This window comes from Rhyacophila brunnea, unplaced genomic scaffold (genome assembly GCF_057557595.1).
Source record: "Rhyacophila brunnea isolate RB1 unplaced genomic scaffold, BYU_Rbru_1.0 scaffold_17, whole genome shotgun sequence".
NCBI lineage: Eukaryota > Metazoa > Arthropoda > Insecta > Trichoptera > Rhyacophilidae > Rhyacophila > Rhyacophila brunnea.
In genome coordinates, this window is record NW_028232827.1 from 5,169,243 (window position 1) to 5,192,514 (window position 23,272).

Sequence of the window (23,272 nt, forward strand, 5' to 3'; positions counted from 1 at the left end):
TTGCGAAACTGTCATCTATGCATAGGGTTCATAATTATTTAGTATTACACAAACTTCGACGACCATTTAGTTCTGATTCTCAGGTTAAGGTTATATACGATACATAGTATTTTCCTCGTCGTCCGCTATGACTTATGTGGTTAATAAGATATTATAATATGAGATTAGTCAGTTATCCGCTGTTTACAAATTATTATATTCACCCCGCTGGAATTTTAGATTCGTGTCTTCGCGAGTGTGTGCCCAACTATTTTGTGTGGCGTGCCTCGCCTACGTTTTCCGCGACGTTATTTTTTTTTCACCATTTTCTTGGACTCCGGAGGCAGAAAAAAATGATTGATGCTAAGTATACCGTGTGGCGAGTTTCTTGAATGTTTTTCCTCGGAAATAAGTAATTTTATTTACGCAGGAATTTAGTAGCGGACATTTCAATTTTGCAAGATACGCTTGAACGTTTTCCGATGCATATCGGTGATTCAGGGATAAAATGTTGGAGGTGAAATAATCCTATATATTATACTTAAAGTACACATATTCCATTTTTTTCAAATCATAATATCACGGTCGTGTACAGCCAAATTTGTGTAATCACTAGATAAGTAATTTAATTTTATAAACCATAACAATTAATTATGTTTGAAAAAATATGCTACATCAACATAGTAATATATTGAACAGTGTTGGTCATGGCCCCCACATTCTGTAGCGGGCCCCCAGGCCAGGATCTATGGCGTCCCCCCTACCTATCACTAAGGTTAAGGGTGGTGTGATTTTTTCCAGTAGTGTTCCCCAAGTGGTTTCCACGGAACCCATTGTTATGGGGGTATTCCATGTATTTTTAGCGATTTTTAAATAAATCCAGTTAATTTATCGAGTTGTTAGCACTCAGCATAAAATTATGAAGCACTGATCGCGACCTCCTTTTGCTGTAGCCATGTAGCATGCAACCCTTCGCCATATTGGATAACAATAGTCATTTTATAAGTAAGAAGCACACTTAAAATAATTATAAAATAAAATTCTAGACGTGAATTATCGTTTAATTATATCAATAATCATATCATATCAAACCCCGCAGCCACAATAGCACCACATGTGACTTTTTTTACTATTCGAGTAAACTTGTGGTGTGTTTTTCTCACTTTTCTGGTCGACCCACCATGCTAGGTCACCAGGCTAAAGCCCTGTCAGCCGCCCCCCTTGTGGGGGCCGTGATGGTCGTGCATCTTTTGTCTTACTGTCTTTGTCCTGGTGTTTCAATGTCTGTCAGCTGCTTCATCTAGTCTTTGTTGAGTGCACTGACTTTGCCAGGTACGCAATCACTGAACTCATTCATTTGTCAGAACGGCGACGCTTAGCCGATGCTTCTTCTTCGTCCATAATGTTTCTATTTTCTATCGATTGCATAATATGATTCATTATGGTTACAGTACCGTATCCCTATTATAATTACCCTTAAATCTCTCGTATAAAACACTTTTCTAAACGCCACTTTGTTGATTTTTTAACACTTTAACTTAGATTTTATCCAATCCCGAAATCTCTTATATTTGAATCGAGCATATTCATATATGAATTTTCATTTTCAGAGATATATTTTTAAAATTGTGTTATCTCTCTGACACTATATACTTACTTATTTATATGTTACGGACAATCTGTCACAAATTAATTGTAATCTCGTTCGTTTAATACTTTCTATAATATACTCGATAATATGCTATTTATTACCGCACTGTAGTGAGCATCTGTCTAACTATTATAAGAGTATCATCTATTTTCTTTCACGACTCAATTATAATAAACGATTCCTTTATTTATTGTGTATGTTTTCTCTCGCGCCTACGCGGCATTTTGGTACTTACTACTCTACCTACCGACATGGCCGGCGAAGATCACATAGACATTTTATAATAAAACTACAAAATCAAAATTCTCTAGAAAGTAAATAAAATAAGAAAAATATAAGTACATTTTATTACTTAATTACTGAGCCTTAAATATCGTTTTTTATAGATTGTATTAGTACAGTACATTATTTCCTGGATTATCCAAGTGCACTCAATTTTTGATAAAAATATTTAAATGTTTAGGTATTTTTATTTTCAGAATCAGTTCTGACAACTTTTCTTATAGGAACGAACTCCTCACCTCCTTATCTATTGGTTTATTCTGTGATTTTTCCGCTTTATGCCCAATATTAGTACAATATTATACTTATTTATTGTACGGTTGGTAACACTGGTTTGGTAGCTATTTACTGTCTATTGTACCAATTAATGTCCCAGTTATTTTTTTATCTTTGACACGAATGTTATTTAGAAGTTATTTTTAACTAATTCAAAATGTATTTTAATATGGTTGCTTTTTCTTGATATGTGTTTATTATTCAAGTGTGTCCTCGTCCCAAGACAACTGAGTAAACACGAGCTCGTATAAAATTAACTGAATAACCAACAATAATTAATCAGTATCGAAACGGATCGGTCGTCAGAAATAAGGATTGCAATACCGGTATTCCAGTATTGTACGATACCGAAATTCCGGTTTCAAAAATCAGACAATACCGATATATTTCGGTATTGAAAGTAGAGATTTCACTATAAAATAATAATTATACACTATAATATAATAGACTTGCGTAAGTATCTAATTTTTTGATGTTTTCTACTGAAGAAGTAGTTTACAAAATAAATGGACCTCTATAAAATATTTAAAGCAAACATGAGTATGTAACATAGAACCGGGTCGTGAAGTTACGTGATCTTTCCCGAGCCGAACTCCGCTATTCCTTCAGAAATCTCGCAACTGATAACTGGAATTTGAATTAAAAAAGGGGATTGCAATCCAGGATTTATGATGTACATAATAAATTTCTGGGCGCCATATGATCTTACGACCGTGAAAGATAATAAATATTTAACAGTGTGGAATATGGTAACAAATAAAATAAAAGAGCGATTTATACTTGACAGAAACTATATTATCGCAAAGACAAGAATTTAAAATACATTAAATGGATATTAAGCAGCTCGATACTGAAATTTGAAATACTAACTTTAAATACAAGCAGCTTAGTTTGAAAAGAAATAAAGCAAGAATGGTGAATCAAATAAATAGTTTTAAAATACCCAATTGGAATGATCAGAGACTCTTGACGCTTCGTCGTGCTCCGTTAAGTGACGTACATTATTACTATTGGATAGACCCAACCGGAGCACGACTTTTCTGGGCGGCAGACAAAATCAAAAAGCCTTGTTTCTACTGTCACACCACGCGACCTGACATCGTCTCAACACCGACAAATTTGTCCACACGACTCGCGCAGATAGCTCGTCCAAAGACAAGTCGGTGTGACCAGTCGAATTAATGAATATTGTAGGTGATGTTTATTTTAAACATAACATAATATTTTCATTCGGTATTGCAATCCCTAGTCACAAACAACCCAAACTTGACGCGCATTTTATTTCCAGGATTTTTTGTTGTAAAACCTGTATTTTTCCGATAATGCCGTATCACACACAGATAAGTAATGTATGCAAAATAATAATGTTATAGTCACCGTATAATTACTGGGTATAGGTACGTGCACCATAATAACATACTGCAAGTAATTGAATCACTAAGCAATTCTCTGAAAAATCTTTTGATTGAGTCGATTTGTTTGACCCGTGAGTGAGATTTGTAGTCAAAGTTCACTCGTAGCGAACTCGCACTTATAAAATTAACTCATTATCATAACCTTCTCAAATTCATCTATTCCATTGACATAACACAATAATTTATATTAAAAATACCTTTCAGTAGGTCCGATTTGAAAAATTGTCGCACATAAATCAATATAAATTCTGTAACTATTTCTTTTATTCAACAAATAATTCACAGTATTTAAGAATTTACCATTCCAATTATTGAACATACATAATTTTGAAAAACATTTCTGAGAAAATATATTATATCCAATAGAAAAAAACTTTTTGAAAAAAGTAAGACACCTGGCAGGAATCGAACCTGCATCTCTTGGGGTTACGTCCCGTCCGCGCATTGTCCACTATGCTACTAGGTGGCATACTAATTACGACCAATTTGAACTATTGGCACCAATAGAAAAAAACTTTTTGAAAAAAGTAAGACACCTGGCAGGAATCGAACCTGCATCTCTTGGGGCTACGTCCCGTCCGCGCATTGTCCACTATGCTACTAGGTGGCATACTAATTACGACAAATTTTAACTATTGGCCTTTTATAATAACTACCTGCTAATAGCTTGACTTGGAAGAGCGCTGCCGATATTTTTACATATATTATATTTATTGATATATACCTACTTCTGTTTTTTCTAATATTTTACGAATACCGATATTCAATAGGAAATACCGGTATTGATATTTTCATTCGTTATTACAATCCCTAGTGGTGCGTTGTGTAAAACTGTAAAAAACATAATTTTAGAATTTTAAAATGTTTTTCAGCTGTTTATAGCAACCTACTAATAATTAATTTATCTTTGATAGAAAAAATAATACTTTTGACCTGTTTAACTTTCCAAAAACATTTCTTTACACATTATCGATTGATTTATTGCTATCTCATATTTGCGTTGTTTATCATTGTCAAAGACACGCCTTTTCACGCGTGATTCTAGCTCTGCCGTATTGTTAAGCTTATTTTTATATTTACCATTTTATAAATAAAATATGTATATAAAATGCTCTACAATCCACATTGTCATTTATCCATATGTATTGTGTTAACTATCAGTATTTATTTTTGGGGTAGGTAATAATATATTTTTCACATTAGAAAACTTTATACAACATGTCCAATATTAAAAATGTTAGTTCAATAAAATAACTCATATTTTGATAGTTTTATTTTGAATACGTTATCAATGATTTTTCTCATTGTTTAACGTTAGGTTACGGTTGATGTAGGTAATGGACAGAGCTAAAAATATTATACACATGCAAAAATCATTCAAGACTCCTAAAATTTATGTCTAGAGCTTTTTTAGTCTCCCTTCCAATTGTTTTCCGTATTGTTTGTATCCGTGCAATTTATTTTAATGTAAGTATATTTTTTTGTGAACGGTATATTACAGAATTAAAAAAAAAAAAACTATTTGGAGTACCTACGCCTCTGATTTAGGTTAAATTCGTAATAGAAAAAGAGACAATATTATGACAGTGGATCCCGAATAATAATATTCGAATAATACTTTTTAAACGTGAAAACTATTAAAACACGTGTGTCGTATAGTGATAGTGATAGGTACATAATTGGACAGATTATGCGTGTGTTCGAATAGTGAATACATTGTTATAGCACGGTTTAACCAGGCTGTCATAATTGTGTCGCTAGATTTCAAAATCAGCCAAGTCCATAATAGATGAATAGGAGAAAAACAGCTTTTTGTTTTCTCAAATACACAGTGACAAGGGTGAAAGTATATATTATTTCGAGTATAGTTTATTTAAAAATAATAAATTCCACATTTTGATAATGCAGAAATGTTAGAAAGCAGTAGTTCTTCAGCAATTCACAAAAAAAGTCAAAAATACCTAAAGGTGGACTTGGCTGATTTTGAAATGTAGCGACACAATTGTCAAAAATTAATACATACATAATTAACGAGTTTATCTTCTTAAAATACTTTATTGAATTCAGATTATTGACAATACATAAACTGTAGATCAAAAAAGAAAAAAAGTCATCCTCGTTGACTACATGCGCAATACATAGATTGAACATTGAATAGGGATATTTCGTTACGTGGGATGTTCCCACTGACAAGGGTAATCGTGAGAACATAGATTTAAAAACATTCCTTATGCAATAATGTAACAATACACAGATAACGTCATATTATTGTGAAAATTTAGCTAGTTCCTAAATTTACACAATAAATCTTAACTTGGTCTATTCAGTACTTATTCTAATAGCACCTGTGCACGTGCATGGATTTACTTGCAGAAATAGTGTGTATTTTAAACTATAAGAGTAAGCGAGACGCGATGTTGTCATTTTATAGTGCCTATTTGACAGGTCGTGAAAATTGGTTAACCTCAAAATGAGTCTGCGCGGTGTAGTTCGTTTTTTTACCGACAGGTTCGCCACAATCGTTCTACTGCGCAAAATCCAAACTTTTTTGATTCATGAAACTTGCATGATAATACACGTTTACACGTTGCATTTTCTTGTCATGGCCGCGATAATGCATACCTACTTTCAGCAGTAAATCCATGCACGTGTAAACGGGGTATAAAGGTATCTTTTATTTATTGATTTTAAAACATTCCTTGCAATAATATTTAACAATAAAACTTATTGTGTGAATTTGGTCCGTTATCAATTTACTCGTTGATTTATTTTTTACATCTATCTTTTAACAACTTATTAAGTACTTATAGTTTTCTAAATGCAATTGCAATATGAACATACCCGTTTACACGTGTGCTATTTATGTGCGCGAAGCTTTCCTCCATAATCCTGATTCACCGAGGTGTCTGTTTACAAATACATTATGCTATCATGAGATACGTGCGTTGTCGGGATTTCCCGGCACTCCACGTGTCCTCTCTCACAATGACCGTGCTCCGGACCGAGTTCACTCCGTCCCGCTGAGTCAGAGGGACGAATCCGGAGGGCCTGTCATCGGTATCAACAAGTAGCCGAGTCGTCCCTCCCATCTCCGATTCGACGGCGACACTCTAGTTAACTGCTTTACTGACCGACATGGCCGGCGAGGATCACATTAACAGCTGAATCACGCGAAAATCAGCAGCTGAGTTACGTAAAGTTTGTTGATGGCATTAGGCAAATTCGCAGAATCGGCTTTTTGCTCCAATTAAGTAATCTGCATTCGCTTGTTTTATCATCTACCACGTGCGTTTTGTATTGCTAAACATAATAATATTAATGTAGTGTTTAATAATGAATACAATTGTGGACAAACCATTAAATATGTTTTTGTGCTTTTAGTGTCAATCTATTTAACCAAATAAAAAGAGTGACCATCTTCGTTTGTTTTGTGTATTTGTGAAAACCTGCAGTTTATCGGATATTCTAAATTTAAACAAAAGGTATTTATTAGTATTAAGTAGGTAATTAAGTTAGTATTGAACATACATAACTATTGTAAACACCTGAGAAACGTGCTTACGTACTAATATGACGCTGGGCAGGACTCGAATCCGCATCCTTTGGTTTCCGGCCAATGTGTTTTACGAATTGAGCCATTTGTGCGAATTACGACTAAATTAACAACTAGTAGTATATTATATTATAACTTAAATTCTTATCAAAGTGTGTTGATATTGTCAGTTTACTTTTATGGTTTGAATCATGGTACTAATAATGAGTACGTACTTACCTTGATTGACTTGATTCCTAGCCGGCGTATTTGCACATGCTAATGATTTAAGTGTGTATTTCCTCGTTCCCTCCCATTGAAAACTTGCAACAGTCGAACGCGATGGCAGGATGCTTACCGTGTGACGTGTACGCAAGTTTATAGAATACAGACTATACAACCACTAGATAAAAATGTTTTCGAAAAAAAAGTACGACACCCAGCGGTAATCGAACCCTGGGATTCGCACCCATGTGCACTGACCGCTAAGCTATGTGTGTCCCATCTAATTGCGACGAAGTTAACTGGTGGTTATCGCAGGTATATATTATTATTCCGGTAGGTGCTCGCAAGTATCAAGTACCTATCAAATATCAAATTAATGTTCTTATTGAATCTAATAAAATTTCGAACAATTCGTCTCAATGCTATACGGACATCTCTTTCCGGCGAGACAGCTCACGGTGATCTGTGCTACGGCGAAATATAATGTGTGGTTACATGTTAAGGCTATACTTCAGTTGAGACATGGTCTAAAAAGATCGTGGCTAGGCGATGCGCGGATTGTGCAAATGACGCGTGCCGAACGAAATATAATTTGTCATAAAAATCCAACATGCGTCCATTTAATGTTATGTTTATTGTTATATTACTAATAATAATAGTATATTCATTGACATGTTTTCTTTTTTAAGCACATAGGTACCTACGTAATGTTTTTTAGTCACTTTACACGATTTAAGAATATTTTCATCCGACGCCATGACAAAACAAATCGACGTGGGGATACCTCGACGGTCGGTCTCCGATTGGAGACTAGTGAGAAATTTCGTCGCACCTACTGTTGAAAATTATTTGTCGTTTCACTGAAGTACGCTCTTAATGTAACCGCCCAATAATTGAAACCGTCTTATTCAAAACGTATTCGTCTCCGATCTTCGAGCGTGCTCTTTGTATCGGCGCCGAAATGATAACGTACCTTGGCCCAAAATAAATACCCTTTGTCGCTCGATGCGAGGCAAAGTAGCGAACCAAAACAGACCACGCGGCCGTACCGATTTATCCATTCCATTTATAGACATAAAATCACAGCGCATTAGTCTATTTCGGGCTCGGTCGTCATCTCTTTGTGTTTGGTTTTTGGCCCTTGCGAGTTCATCAGACGCTCCACTGCTGTTTCGGTCCATGTCGCTTTCGGGGCAGGGATCTTCAAGATTTGCCAACACTCATCAGACCAGATATTTCTTCATATAAATCGGTAGTTTTCAAACTTACAGCGCCCAAAAAAACAGATATCGCCTCAGACATATTTTTTTTATTGAAATTGTACCTAGCCGGAAAAAAATCGTTTTTTTTTAACGGTAGATGTTCAAACACGCGCGTTAACATGATCTTACTACCTACTTCATTTATCGTTTGTCAGTTTATGGCTACGGCCGTATGTTATAGCTTAACTACTGGGAAATGCCAATAAAAATGGCGTATTTCAAAAAAATACAACCTTATTCTTAGGTCAATAATTATTATAAAACAATCATTATTCGTAGGATGTTTATTACATTTGAAGCTTATAATCAGTAACTTCAAATGTGTTGATCGTGCCCAGTTTTTGAATAATAAAATGCCTAATTCTTGTCAAATTTGGGATCACAGAGATTTTAAAATATAATTTTTTATCGTAAATATTTCACTGTGCTGCTGAAATGCTGTGCTGAATGATCATTAATTTTACTAATGGTTGTGTAAATGCGTTTAAATATTAATAAATCTAAAAAATCTTAACACCACTGCACATGGATGTGCTGAAATATGACTATATTCTAAAACATTAGATCGAGAGGTTTAAAAGAATAAGTATCTACTATTTTATGTAATAAAAATACTTTATGCTGTCATCAAATGTTTAAAATAAATATAAAGGATAATAAAGCTTCAAAATTATATAAATAGATTATATACAACATTTAAGGAATGTCCAGGGTTATGCTCTGAAAATACCATAAAATCTCCATTTTTGACCTACGTTGGGCATGTGGGCCCTTAACAATAGCTACATTTACTTTGATCCCCTACGTTTCTATGCAATAGCCTTCTGTTACTTATTTACCTACTTTAGTTGAGTTGACATACATGTGGTTTTGATTACCTAATACAGTATGACAATATCTTAAATTAGTCATTTTTAATTAATTAGTTTGTCGTACCCATTTTTGCTTCATTAGCCCTGTTGTCGCCACTTTGTAATATTTATTTACGGCTATTCCATCCAGATCCAGATGAACGCTGTTCAGCCGTGCGAAGACGTAGAACTAAAATAACCTTATTTTAAGTAATTCCCAACTAAATCGACGCAGGAGTAATCCTTTTTGTTCTTCGATCTGGCCACTTCGTTCTCAGTATTTGTTACAACGGGGGGGTTGCTGGTCTTTCAAAAATTTCCCCAATTGAATTTCCCGCGTACCTACTATTATACTATCGCAAATTCAAGTTACGTTCTAAAATCAAATTTCGAACGAGCTCTTGTTTTATCATAATTATGGCTGTTCAACAAAGAATCAAACCAAACAAAAGCATTTTGTATTATCAAATATTAAATAGCTTGCATGTTTATTTATTTCTAAAAAAATTTGCTAATAATAATGCGAAGACAGCAACGCTATACAAAAACTATTTATGAAACTCTATTCATAGTCGTCATTTTATTAAAACAATAACAACAAAAGTGGTGCCAGTTAAAAAAATTCTGCGTAAATTATTAATTATTAATGATTTTGGAATCTGCATACAATGGTGAAAATATGAAATTGAATAATCGTAAATTAATAGTTATTATACTGTTTTTTTATCAGTGATATATTTGAGTACATTACCCACGGCGGATACAGTATACCTACAATTCGTTTTATTTATTATAAAAATGGCAACACGCTCTTAATGTTCGTTATTGAATAAAATTACTCACTAATCTCGTATGTACCTACTAAAGATGCATGCATATTCATTCCGATGGTCTTTTTTGTTAGTGTTAAATTGCGTAGATAATCAGTACTCACTACAGTTTCGGTGTGGCTGCAACGAGTAAACGACATTAAATACTGGTACCTATACCTATATTATTTACTTGATTTTTGATAATAATTTTGATTAGGTGCCTATGTTGATTTGACAGCTGTCACTTGTTTAAAAATACACAACTAAATTGATTAAATAGCGTATAACGGTGTAACCCCACTTATTTACAATATAATAGAATGATTATTAATGGGGACATGCAAGTAAATTTATTGTAGCTTGTAAAAAACGAATTTCTTACGAATTTAACTGATGTTTCAACTTATCATCTAATTTTCTTGGGGTCTTGTTTTTTATCATTATTATTTGGAAATATTATATGGATGTGTTACTAATTTCCTTCATAACAGTTGAACAAATGACATTTTGAACCTTGTGTCTATGCCCTATGGCCTAGTGTTGTTGTTCTATCTAAGAATATATTTACGTAGTCCCTAGATACGCAGAGAGCCGTAGTTATATTTAGAATCTCATATGGTAAATTAAATCATCAAAACATTTTATGTCTCATGAGGCATGATACTATTTATATGCCTACGTAATGTTTCTCATATTCTTACATATTAATTTTATTTTATTTATATGTTGGATACTCTATTCCATCTGGTATGTTGACTCACCATTAGATCAAAATGTTAGTTAAAATATGATTGATTACGTTATATATATATATATATCTGACAGATTATTTTTATAACGGTGTGTTTTTTTTGCTTAGATATAATTTACGAAAGGGTTAACTGTGAAGTCGAGCTGTGATACTGGGGTTCACTTTTCGGACATTTATTGACTAGTACAGTCCGGAAAATCATCATACTTCTTACACAACGCTTCCAAATTATCCAAATTTACTTATAGGTATTTATTATATTGTTAAGTAAACATTGAATTAAATTATATCGACGTCTCAGTTCCATAGTACGATAAGTCAAAAATTTCAAGTTTTGAGTTATGTTAGCCATTATATTCGTATATCGCTCCTTCTCAGTTCCACAAAATTACAATTCGAAAAAATTACTAGTAAGTTGGGCCGATGTTTTTGTCACTTTTCTACAAGTCAGTATTGGTGAGTCAAAACTTTGATCAGTCATTAGGTACTCAAAACTACTAATTCCTAGTTGTGGCACTAACGAACTGAGCCATCGATATAATTCACGTTATATGATAATATATATTATAATTTATATCATCATATTGTCAAATGGAATTCTACCAAGTAAATGCTTATTAAATTAACATATAGACAAAATATTTATTCAAATAAGTGCTACATAACCATGGACATCAAGCTCACGTACCAAAATATGACTTTATTGTCAGTAAACCAACGTATTATACAATAATATTCTTTTAGTGTTTTACGAGTACCCACTATTTAATTGTTGATTTCTAGGATGAGTAAAGAATTTTTCTTTCTCCCGCAAAGTCAACTAATTGTTCATGTAGCTCCCAAAGTAACCACAAATTCTTCATTTTTACAGTTACATATAGGAGATCTGGGCTTACTACGTCGAGCTATGGTTTGATATGCATACTTATTTAAACATGTAATTTTAAAAACAATAATTAGTACTTATTTTTTACATAGTGTTATGGCTTTTGCCAGAACTGTCAAAATATTTAAAATCAACATGATATATATATATATATATATATATATACGATAAGCCAATTGGAATGTGTCAAGTATGACATCAATGTCTATTGCCAAAAAAACGAGTACTACTAATTTTTTTTCTAGTTCTAGTTCATCGAAATATTTAAGTCTGTGTAAACATCGTAAGTCTACTTATGGCGTTTTGCCCGTGACAACATTTAAATTAATTTTCCTTATTCATATTGACATTTTAATATACGTACATAAAAATTTCGTCATAGAATTTGAATTTGGCTTATTTTTTCACATGACTTTCTTTACTGGTCGTGTTTAAATCTACTAATTTGAATTGCAATAAACAAAACTAGGTGTATAAATTTATCTTGGTCTCCAATATAAAATAGCTGTATAAAAAGTGTACGTGGATATGGAAAATAAATTTACCGTCGGGTAACACCATCGGGTCTACGGTGATCTACGCGGTTACGCCGTAGCATAGGCAAAGCTCTACGAATTTGACGACGTTCAATATTTCCATACTTGTCACGGCATCAACTCTCAATCTGGTCTAACAGTGTTTTTCTCCGTGCAGCCTTTATTGCTAGAATTATAATATTTTGCAGATGCAAATACACCTTCATAATATATTATAATATATATTATTATAAAACTTTCAGTGTGATACTTACTGAAAAAGAGTTCCTGTAATATGCTTTCATCTATTTTATTGAAATAAAAATTTTGATAGTAGCATCGGGAAAATAAAAAAACGATTTAAACTTTTCAAAACTCCGCCCTTATTTTGTTCTAAATTTGAACTGGATCACGCGACTACGGTCTGTGTACGATTATGCACTTGCTCTGAGTTGTCTATTTTCTTACTTCTCCGGCCTGTTCGTTGATGCGCTATTTCATAAGTTACAGTTGGACGTTTGTGCACTAATAATAAACGTTCTAAATTAAAATAAATGGCGCGGTATATCCGCAAAATTGACGCAGAATTCGTTTAATCAGGCGGCAGCCATCTATTCTGTGTTGGAAAAATCAATGTATGTATTCTTAATTCTTTGTGTATGGCTTACGTTATATTATATTATAATACAATAGATAGAGCGTCTTTATCTCTTCATCGTGCTGTGTGGTCATTCATGTTGTAGACGATAGCCGATTTTACGTTATAGTAGCTTCCTTACATTAAGTGACACAATTTTTATAACCTATCCTATATTTTTGTGTTATTTTGGCAGTAGATACTAAATTTATTATGTTGGTACCTATTGGTGTTATTTTATTAAGTTTTGTCCCAATTTCTAATTGCATTCAAGCAAGCAATCTACGCACACGTTACCACGCTAATTTTATTGCTGCGATAGAAATTCGCGCGACTATTTTCCGCTAAGCGGTTACAGTGGAGCTTTCACATTACACTGAAGCGGTTTTTTTTCCATGCCGTATCGGTGTAATGTGAAAGATGCATGCACGTTTTGCGGAAAATGATCATGCGTATTATTATCGCAGCGATAAAATTCACTGTGTGTGGAAGGGCGCTTAGCTATTTTGACTTCGTGTACGCAGACTGCGCACAATTCTCCGCCTAACTTTTTTTTTATATAATATTTCATTCATTCATATTACGAATGTATTAAATACAAAAGTATTATATACGTACATACTTAAATATTTATCTAAGATGAAGTACAATTCGACTATTTTACTAATAGGGATAAAATACATTTTAAATAGTAATTTAAAAAAATTGTTCTAAAATGTCCATACGTCCAACGTTCCAATCTATTGTCTCATTAGAATAAGTGCATTCATTATTTTTATCTGTCTGATTAAAATTTTCTTTGTTTAATTAAAAAAAACATCGATTACGTCTTGAGATAAGATTTACTTTTCATTTATTTAATTGATAAATAGAGCTTTCATATTTTTACATAACCGTATTTTTATTGTAAGTTTTTCTTTGAATTTAAAAAATATTATTTTTTGTGTTTCTTTTCCTTCTTTAAAAATACTACAAAAGGTCAACGTTCGTTATAATATCCTAACCCTAACCTAACTCCGATTTTTATACTAATAAATAACTGGGAAAGTTGCGTGCAATAATGTAACTGTTTTTATTAGGTGTTAAAAAAATGTTGGTTATTCTATCTGGCGTTTTGGCGCCACAATATTTTTATTGAACAAAAATAAACAAAACCGGACGACATAATAGTGAATTAGGGACGCAGAATCGTTCATGCAAAATGTGCAAACACCTCGCTATGAATGAGATGTAATATTTATTTATTTACATGGTCTGTAGTATGTAATAATGTACTTACACACACAATGAGAGATTTTCAAACCAATACGACCTTGTGACTCACGCCCCAAGTATGTTTAAAGATGCGCGGAATTCTTCGCTTATGACGTGAGGTGTGAGTTCGGGGAAATTCAACTCGAAATGTTTTTGGCAACGGTAGGAGAAATTTTAAATTTTCCAATCGTAAATATTGTCGAATGCTAGTTCAAATTCCGCAACACCGGATTTATGTTAGTATGTATTGATTTTTTAATGCATAGACGCAGTGTTTCCCAAACTTACAACATAACTTAAATTGAACGTTATACTTATGTTGTAGCTATATCTCATTCGGCACCCTCCCCACTTTTCCTTGATGAAACCATCTAGTATTATAACGTGATAAATTTTAAGCATGCAGAACTATTCTAACTCTCAGGAGTGTTTTTTGAAACATCCTATTTAAGTTATTTATAATAAATTTATATATACACATTTATGCATCCTTATTTTCAACAATAGTCTAATAGGGTGTTCATCCAAAATTTTCGAATGCGATTTTACGCCAGATATATAATACGCCCGTATAATTGCGTTCATCCAAATTTAGTACATAAGCATCTCGCCGAACCCGAACACCTAATGCCCCTCTACCATAAGTTTAGCGAACCGATTGCTAAATTCGGCAGAGTCCATTTTTGACAGATCGCAACTGACAGCCCGCGTTTGTTGATAATTGTCATAGGTACTTGTTTTCTTCCGTATTTCATTATGATTCAGTGTATTATTTTGATTATTGTCTAATGGTACTATCTATTTTACAATTGATTCTATAATTGGTGCTTCATTTTATTCAATCATGAATGCTTTATTTATAGGTAGTAAACTTTGCTTTCGTAGATAAAGCTAATCTACAATGCCGCAAATTTCGTAAAAGAGGCGACGCTTTCAAATTTAAGAGTCTCGTTAGTAAATACACATCAGACGCAGATTCATGAAATCAAATAAATACAAGTAATATAATATTTTGAACTCAATTCACATGATTATGCTGGAATCGATTTATGCATAATAATTATATGGTAGGTAGGTATACTATCACGATAACCATTTACTTTCATTTGTTTATATTGTAATGATTATTTATTCAATAACGTTTATTCGGCATTCGGATTATCCGGCCATAATTTTTTTTTTTTTTTTTAGAATTATTAGTAACCATGTCCTTGCTTTTTCGTACAAGGTCGTTGTTAGTAATTTTGAACAATCACAAACACCCAGGCTTTGAGAAAAACACATAAACGTTTTTGTCATGACCGGGAATCGAACCCAGAACTCTCGGGTGGAAGGCCAGCGCCTTACCCACTGCACCACGAGAGCCATCCGGCCATAATGTAGTATTAATCGAAAAATAAAAGAAATAATATGAAAGTAAATGTAATAGCGAGTTCAAAATATATGGACCACTAGGGATATCTAGCTGCAAAATGTGAGAAATTGTCATTTATTTGACAGTTAAGTGCCCATAGACATCAAAAACTGACCATAGAGAAAAAATATTTTTCTGTTTTAATATAAGGAATACTTGTTTCAAATAGGCGCGCATGTACAAACACCGTTATTTGAATAGAGCATAATGGAACACGGCGGCGCCCGTATATACAACTCCGAAGCTAAGTGCAAGAACGTAGTGGTCGCGCGGGGGCGGCGCGGCGGCGTCTTGCGAAACTTAAACGTATAACCGTGTGTATTATGCCCCAAAAAAAGACACTGTCTACGAACATTTTACACACGGTTACACGTTTGAGTTTCGCAAGACGCCGCCGCGCCGTGCCCGCCAAATCACTACGGCCGAGCACTTAGTGGGTGAACACTCGACAAGTTTTATTACGGCAATAAATGGTTTCGGCGTAAGGTGAGACCGTCATAAACCATTCGGTTCGGCTTATTTCCATGGAAACCCTATTAGTATACTATGGTGTATACATTTGTATATGTTACGCCGAATGTGCGAAATTGACTATTACATGAAATGGGCTAATTTTTGCCTAAATCATGAAAAATGCAAGCCCGCTGCCTTATTCATGAATTAGACAAAATATCTGGTGAGTGCATGAATTCGGCAGTAATTTTTCTGCCTTATTCATGCATTGGACAAATTAGGTAGTAGCGCTACTGTGGTATTTTTTGCAACTAAACTAAATGTGTGAAATGCTCGTGGATTGGTCAAAATGTACGTATATTATCTATGGTCAAAATAGGTGGTCGCGCTCCGGTGGTGTTTTTTGCAACTAATCAAACTAACCAAATGTGTCAAATGTCATTGATTATAATATAAAAATATACCAATCAATAACTACAATGACGTTCATATCCATTTACTATGCGCAAAAAAACTAGAACTATATAATATGATAACGGATGAATTTTATTAAAAGGTATTTTCGCAATTTGATTCGTGCTTGGGTATCGATCGTGCAATGGGCGATTTTTGATAGTTTGTTGATACTTGTTAGCTAACCTCAAAATGGACATTCAGTTGAATAATTCAGAATTTCAAAACCTAACCTAACCTAACCTAATAATATTATATTATGTCCAATTATAACTAATAAAACCATCCGTGTTAAATTTACTTTTTCTACTGTCATGTTGACAGTTTAAGAATTCCATGCCCTGGTGAATTCATGTACTCGGCAGAAAATTTACCTAATTCATAAATAAGGCAACAGGCTTGACTATTACATGAATTAGCCAACATTTAGCCCATTTCATGTAATAGTTAATTTCGCACATTCGGTGTAACATATACAAGTAAAAAATAATTTAAGTAGGTTGTTTCAAAGAACTCCCTTCTAAAATATTTCAAATGTGAGTTAGAATAGTAAAGTTCTGCATTCAGCTGACGACAAGTAGTAAGATATTTTTTACGAAGAAAAGGTTTGACCGCTTACCCCTAAAAATTATTCACGTAAACACTGCTAGAATAAAGATAATTTCACAGATATTATTTCCTTATTTAGTTTAAAGAGTAGGTATATGTATTTAATCTCGTTTTTGTCAATTCATGCGTTGTCATTATACCTACTTAGGTATCTATTTTAAGTTTGTTTCTGCAGATACGTTATACAAATAATTATCATTGTTTTTTAAAGCTGGTCGTATGATTACTTTCTAAAATTAAAACATAATTTTTTTATTAACTTTATTAACATAATTTTGTTGCCATGTATATCATATTCAGGGGTGTGTCAAGAGAATTGTAGGTTTCATTTATTTTTTGTTACTGATTAATTACGTGGCTTACACGTGCTGTATGTATTTACGCATCGCGATACTGATGTTTACTTGGGTGATAAAACATATCGATATCTTATGTTGCTATTACGTTATCTCCCTTATATTCCGTTTTTTATGTGGATATATACATAACTTCATTTTTATTTTTAATGTAAAACACGTATATAATATACCAACTTGGTATAATCAAGATCGTACCGTTGCATCCATAGTATCTCACGTTGATAGTTTGCCACCCGTTTTCATTTATCCATATGAACACGACGCGATGACATTGATTAATGGTATCTCTGAGAAGTATTTTTTGTGCACATCGAATGAAAATAAGGTAGGTATAGGTATCCTAAAATTTTACTATATCGAAGATATATCGTAGTCGCGATATGTTTGACTACTTGCGACTGTTAAGTTTTTGGCGGTTCGGATGAAATCGGAACTCCGGGAACCCCCCTACCCTTGACTCCCAAGTCACTCACGTACAACTGTCGCGGCTGTGTCACTACTTCACTTACGTGGGTTTGGAATTCATGGTATGTACAAGCGCGCGGTCATCCTGTAGGTCTGTGTTGAATGTTTAATTGTTTGACATTGATTTTACGTTCAAATTGGTACTAGTTTACGGGAGAATTAATATAGATGGACATGGTTTGAGATTGTTTGGTAGGATTTTAAACACAATTAGCGCAAACATGTATATTATATTATAGAAAATAGAGTTACTGTTGTACATACTGAGAACTGTAGCATTCACAGAGCAGATGAATAAGTAGTAAATAATTCCGATAGACTATACCCCTATGCACAATATTTTGACGCAGGGTTTTGAATGTGTGAATGTCCTACGAAAATGAACCACACATAGACGGGCAATAGTGTGTGTTGCAACCTTCAAATACACTTATATTGATTGAGCGTCAATGCATTAACCGAGAGCAGTTGTCGGAACGAAAGACAAGCGTATTATTTACAGGTGTTTCAAGTTTATCCCATATTCTCCAACACTCGAGATCGGTTGCCTGTTACCCCACAGTCCACATCCGTTAGTTATTTCAGTTCCCATTATTTCTGAGTTCCCTGGTAACATTCAAGCGAGTATATAAGTAATTTGTAGTATTGAGAATCTCACTAAATTGACACGAATATTTTATTGTGCGTTTTATTGCTCTGTTGTTAAACTTTTGTATTTATACAACATAATCGAAAGTATGTTGCTTGACGTCATAATAGCACACCTTGTCGTGAGCTGCTTAGTTCATAATTGTATATTGCATAATGTATAATGATATAATATATATGTTGCCAGATATCTGGAATATGTTAAAAATGTTTCAAATAACTGCATGACATAATATAATATCGAGGGTATACTGACAGAACGCATTATTTCAGTTTTTGCTGTTTTTCTGTTTTAAATGCCAAAATGTATACAATTTTACGTTCTACGTCCTGGTAAAACGCACAAAGGCATAGGATATAATGGTGAGAAAATAGAAACATTATTAAATCATATTGTTATTTTTTTATTCTGATAGAAAGCATGATAATGACCTAATGCATTCTGCGTATACAAAATACAGGACTTGTAACAAGTCGTATGTTGTGTTTGCCATAAAGGTTAGTCTTTATAATGTAAATTTAAATCTTTTAAATCATAAAAAAATCTACATGGGACAACGCTTTGAAAAAAAAATTAAAGTTCTTTTTGCGATTATCTCAGAACTTGTTTTAATGAGTTAATGCTTTGTCAGTATACCCTCGATATTATATCACCTTTGTATAAAAATACTATATATACTACGGATTCGACCGTGTTTTTCGCAGCCCTGTCTGTGCCCGGGCCAAAAATAGGATCTACGCCTCGGGTCATGTCATCTGGCGCGACATTTTTCTAATCTCGCCATTACACCATTATCAGGTCAGGGCTGGCTATTTTCGTGTCGGGATCGATTTAACGCCAACATATTGCCGAATCCAGATTCTGCCAATGACACTGATTGTTGCAATTTAATGCTGCCACGGTGGCTTGCCTGCGCCGTTTGCTAATCCATTAAAAAATATTTCTTGCTTATTTAATTGAGTTACGTATTTACTTACATGACAGAGAAAAAATGGGTGCCGTTGATTAATTTTTTGAAAGAATTGATTTAAAAAATTAATCGGTCATTATTTTTGCGGAATTGGTTGAAGCTAAAGCGACCAAGTGAAATAGCTTACTTGGGGCAGCATTCATTGAACCCTGAGAGAAGCAGCGGTCCAATAGGGGTGGAGAGTCTTCGTCTCTCTGAAGATGGCGGAATTTCTGGGTGGTTAATAAAATTTAAATAAAATATAAATAATAATAATATATATAAATAATATATATAAATAATATATAAATAATAAATAAAAAAATATCTAGATACTGACGCAAGGCCCACGCAGATAAAATCTATCTATAATGACAATTACATATTATTAACTATGGATTTATATATTAAAAAAGAAAGGTAGGTATCGTAATGTTTTTTCATAATTGTCAATTAATTCGATAAGTTTTTGATTCGACGAGCAATGGTTACTATTCGTTCTATGTGTCTAAGTTATGATGTTTTGGTCACATTATAAAGTTAGTTTGTTAAAAATTTATTTTTATTATTGCTATGCATTTGGTCGTGTGATAGCAGTTATCAAACCGTTCATTATTCGCATTGCCACAGCTAATTTGAGCATTTTAAGAATTCGATTCACACCTCGTGAAATATTTCGCGAGGTGAAGCGAGCCAAATCAAATCTCTTCACGATGAAATAATTTAGTTCGTTGGTTCTGTGTGATTGACACCTTATTTAGACACCTTGCGTACATTTTGATCTTGCCGTCGAAGCTCCTTGCATAATTTTCCGACATACGCGTACTGTTTAGGAATTCAGTCTCTGTTTAATGTTGACCTCAAAAATCGAGACCATGAGGCTGTTACATGAAAATTCCTTTGTACATATTATATCGAAATCTTCTTTTGACTGGAGTATGGATTGTCCGGCGCAATGGGAAATTGTATAAATCATGCAGTGATCCGTCAATCTCCAAACGGCCCCCAGGTGGTGCAAGGAAAAATATACATATAACAATCTGATTGTGGATATAATGGGCCTCCAAATAGTAGGAGGTTTGTATTAACAGATATTTTTTTTTGTTTTTACGAGAAATATATGTTAGCCACTTTCTCAACCTATTAAGTCCGTCTTCTGACACTAAACACAATACTCTCCACAACTCCCACCAGTGGCGAAGACTCCATACTAGGCGATTATTTAAAGCCTACCTTCTTAAGAAAAATATATTTTAATTTTATATTGACATATTAAATAATATAATCATATAATAATATATTCAATATGCCAAACGACATCTATCGTACAATTGTCATAATAATTTTACGATCTTTTCCACTATTTCAATAAGCACCATTTATGGCATGTCTCGAAAGTTTAAAAAAATAAGCGACATCTCGTTCCGCTTCACATATTGTATGGATTATGTTCGCGTGAATCGAAAACTTTTTTTCTATGAATTTTGTTTCTCATAATTTCAAGACGTCTACGGCGGCCCATATAAATTGGTAAGCTATTTAAGGAGCGCTTACATATTACGTAAGTGCACATTTATTCAAAATAATTTATAAGATAATTTTAAAAAAATAATTTCTATGGGATTCAATCACATATATATTGATTGTTGTTAAAAATAATAAATAATTTATCTCGTGATTTTTATTTGTCAGTTAGTTTATTCATAGACTAAGACAATTTATTCAGCCAATTATGTCAGTTGAAATCTGATATTGTATCTAAGTCTGTGTTTTAAATATAGAAGTATTTTAAAATGTCTAGTTTACGGGTTAAATTATAAATTCTTATGGAACAGATTCACAACAACGGATATTTTCAATATATTTTGAGCTTATCATGCGTTTATATTTAGGAAAATAGATAATTCAAATTAATTGCTTAATTTTATACCATCAGTGAGCTTTTGAAATTTCATCGGTTTTTGTGTACCTACCTACTCATCAGTAGTTATGTCGGATTATCTTCTTATTTCCCGTAAATACATTTAACAAGTGTGCTTTCTCCACAGCCTACCTGTTTCCAAAAGTCACCCTTCGCCACTGACTCCCACTGACTCCCACTGACTTCAAACACAAATACTCCAAACGTATTTGTTTTCATTGATCAAAGACTACAATGTGTAGATAGTGTTTAAAATTCAATTAAAACCTGCATAATTCAAGCCATATTAATTAATAATAATCAAAACATATTTTATAAATAGATTTTTTTACCGATTATGGATTGGTTAGGCAGGGCTTAATGAATTAAAAAAAAATTAAGCAATATGTACCATTTGTAATATGTATTATTAATTCAACGAAATCAAATAAGTATGACTGAAAAGTGTGTACTATTTGGTCGGATCGCTCATAGCATACCTAAACTAATATGGTTTGGTTTGGGCAGGGTTTAATTGAATTTTAATAACTAACCAGCACCATCTGCAAATTGTATTCTTAGTTCAACGAAAACAAATGAGTATGACTGTCAAAGTTTATTGTGCACTATTTATGTTGAATATTAACAGCCTACCTCCACCGCTCGCCAACGAGTGGCACCACAGGCGATTCGCGTGTATTAGTATCGCTTGCTAGCAAACATTGCATTGCCAATACAACTGCAAATCGCTTTTGCCGTACCCACGCTAACACTGTAGTATGATTTACCTATACGTGTTGATCAAAAAAAATATATTTATAGACGATAATGTTTGTAGATTGATTAATCTGATTAGTCAGGTACTTTGGTATCAGCAATAAAAACATGGCATGTGTGTTTATTTATATATTATTATCAATGATATCTTTCGTATATAATCCCATGTTACTGGAATATTCCAGAGAGGATCAATAGCCATCAAAAACAGGCTCAAGTTTATATTGGCCACACCCTCGTCGATACATAACTAATAATTGATTTACTAAGTCACCACTTAAAATATTTCTTTCGCTGATAACGTATCGTATTTAATATACCAAATCCAGGCGAATTTTCGATTACATTTTCGCCAATATTGGGACTATTTTACCGCGTTTTTATTAGCTCGTATTCTTGTTTGTCCAGTACAAATTTTTTCTTGTTTGTCCAAGATTTGTATTGGACGATTGAAGATTTCTAACTAACTTCCCGACTAGCTAGACATTTGAAACTTTTAGAATATATCAGAACACGATGACAATGCATTCTTTTAATACTTTTAGCCACCTTTAAGCAGAATTGAATTCATTTTCAGTTAATTCTGTTTTGTATGGAAAGTTATTTCGGAAAAAAATCGTAAAAAGTAAAACAAGGGGGTCCTAGCAACTAAATTATTAATATTTACGTGCGTTATTATGGAAATCGATATGAAATGTCAAAATGACATTTCAGTATTCTATATTTATTCAGTATTCCTATCAAGTACAAAAAAATGATTTTATTAATACATATAATTGTTAAGTTTATATGATTCAACGGAAAATTTAAAAACGTGGTATATAAAAAGTTATTTTTATCTTGTGATTATTTCTTTCAGTACGACAATATATTAATTAGTGTACTTAACAAAAAAAAATGTTAAGAATCTAAAAAC

General features: G+C 33.2%; 1 protein-coding gene and 1 long non-coding RNA gene across 12 annotated transcripts in view; one reads left to right on the plus strand and one right to left on the minus strand.

Moving 5' to 3' along the window:
• HDAC4 (histone deacetylase 4) overlaps positions 1-23,272 on the plus strand; it is a 371,906-nt gene that overhangs the window by 256,362 nt on the left and 92,272 nt on the right. The gene's annotated exons all lie outside the window — the stretch shown is intronic.
• LOC147073593 (uncharacterized) lies at positions 2,684-5,698 on the minus strand. Its single transcript, XR_015070384.1, has 3 exons — positions 5,577-5,698; positions 4,140-5,142; positions 2,684-3,998 (listed from the first exon to the last, which is right to left on the minus strand). It is a non-coding gene; the product is annotated as an uncharacterized LOC147073593 (long non-coding RNA).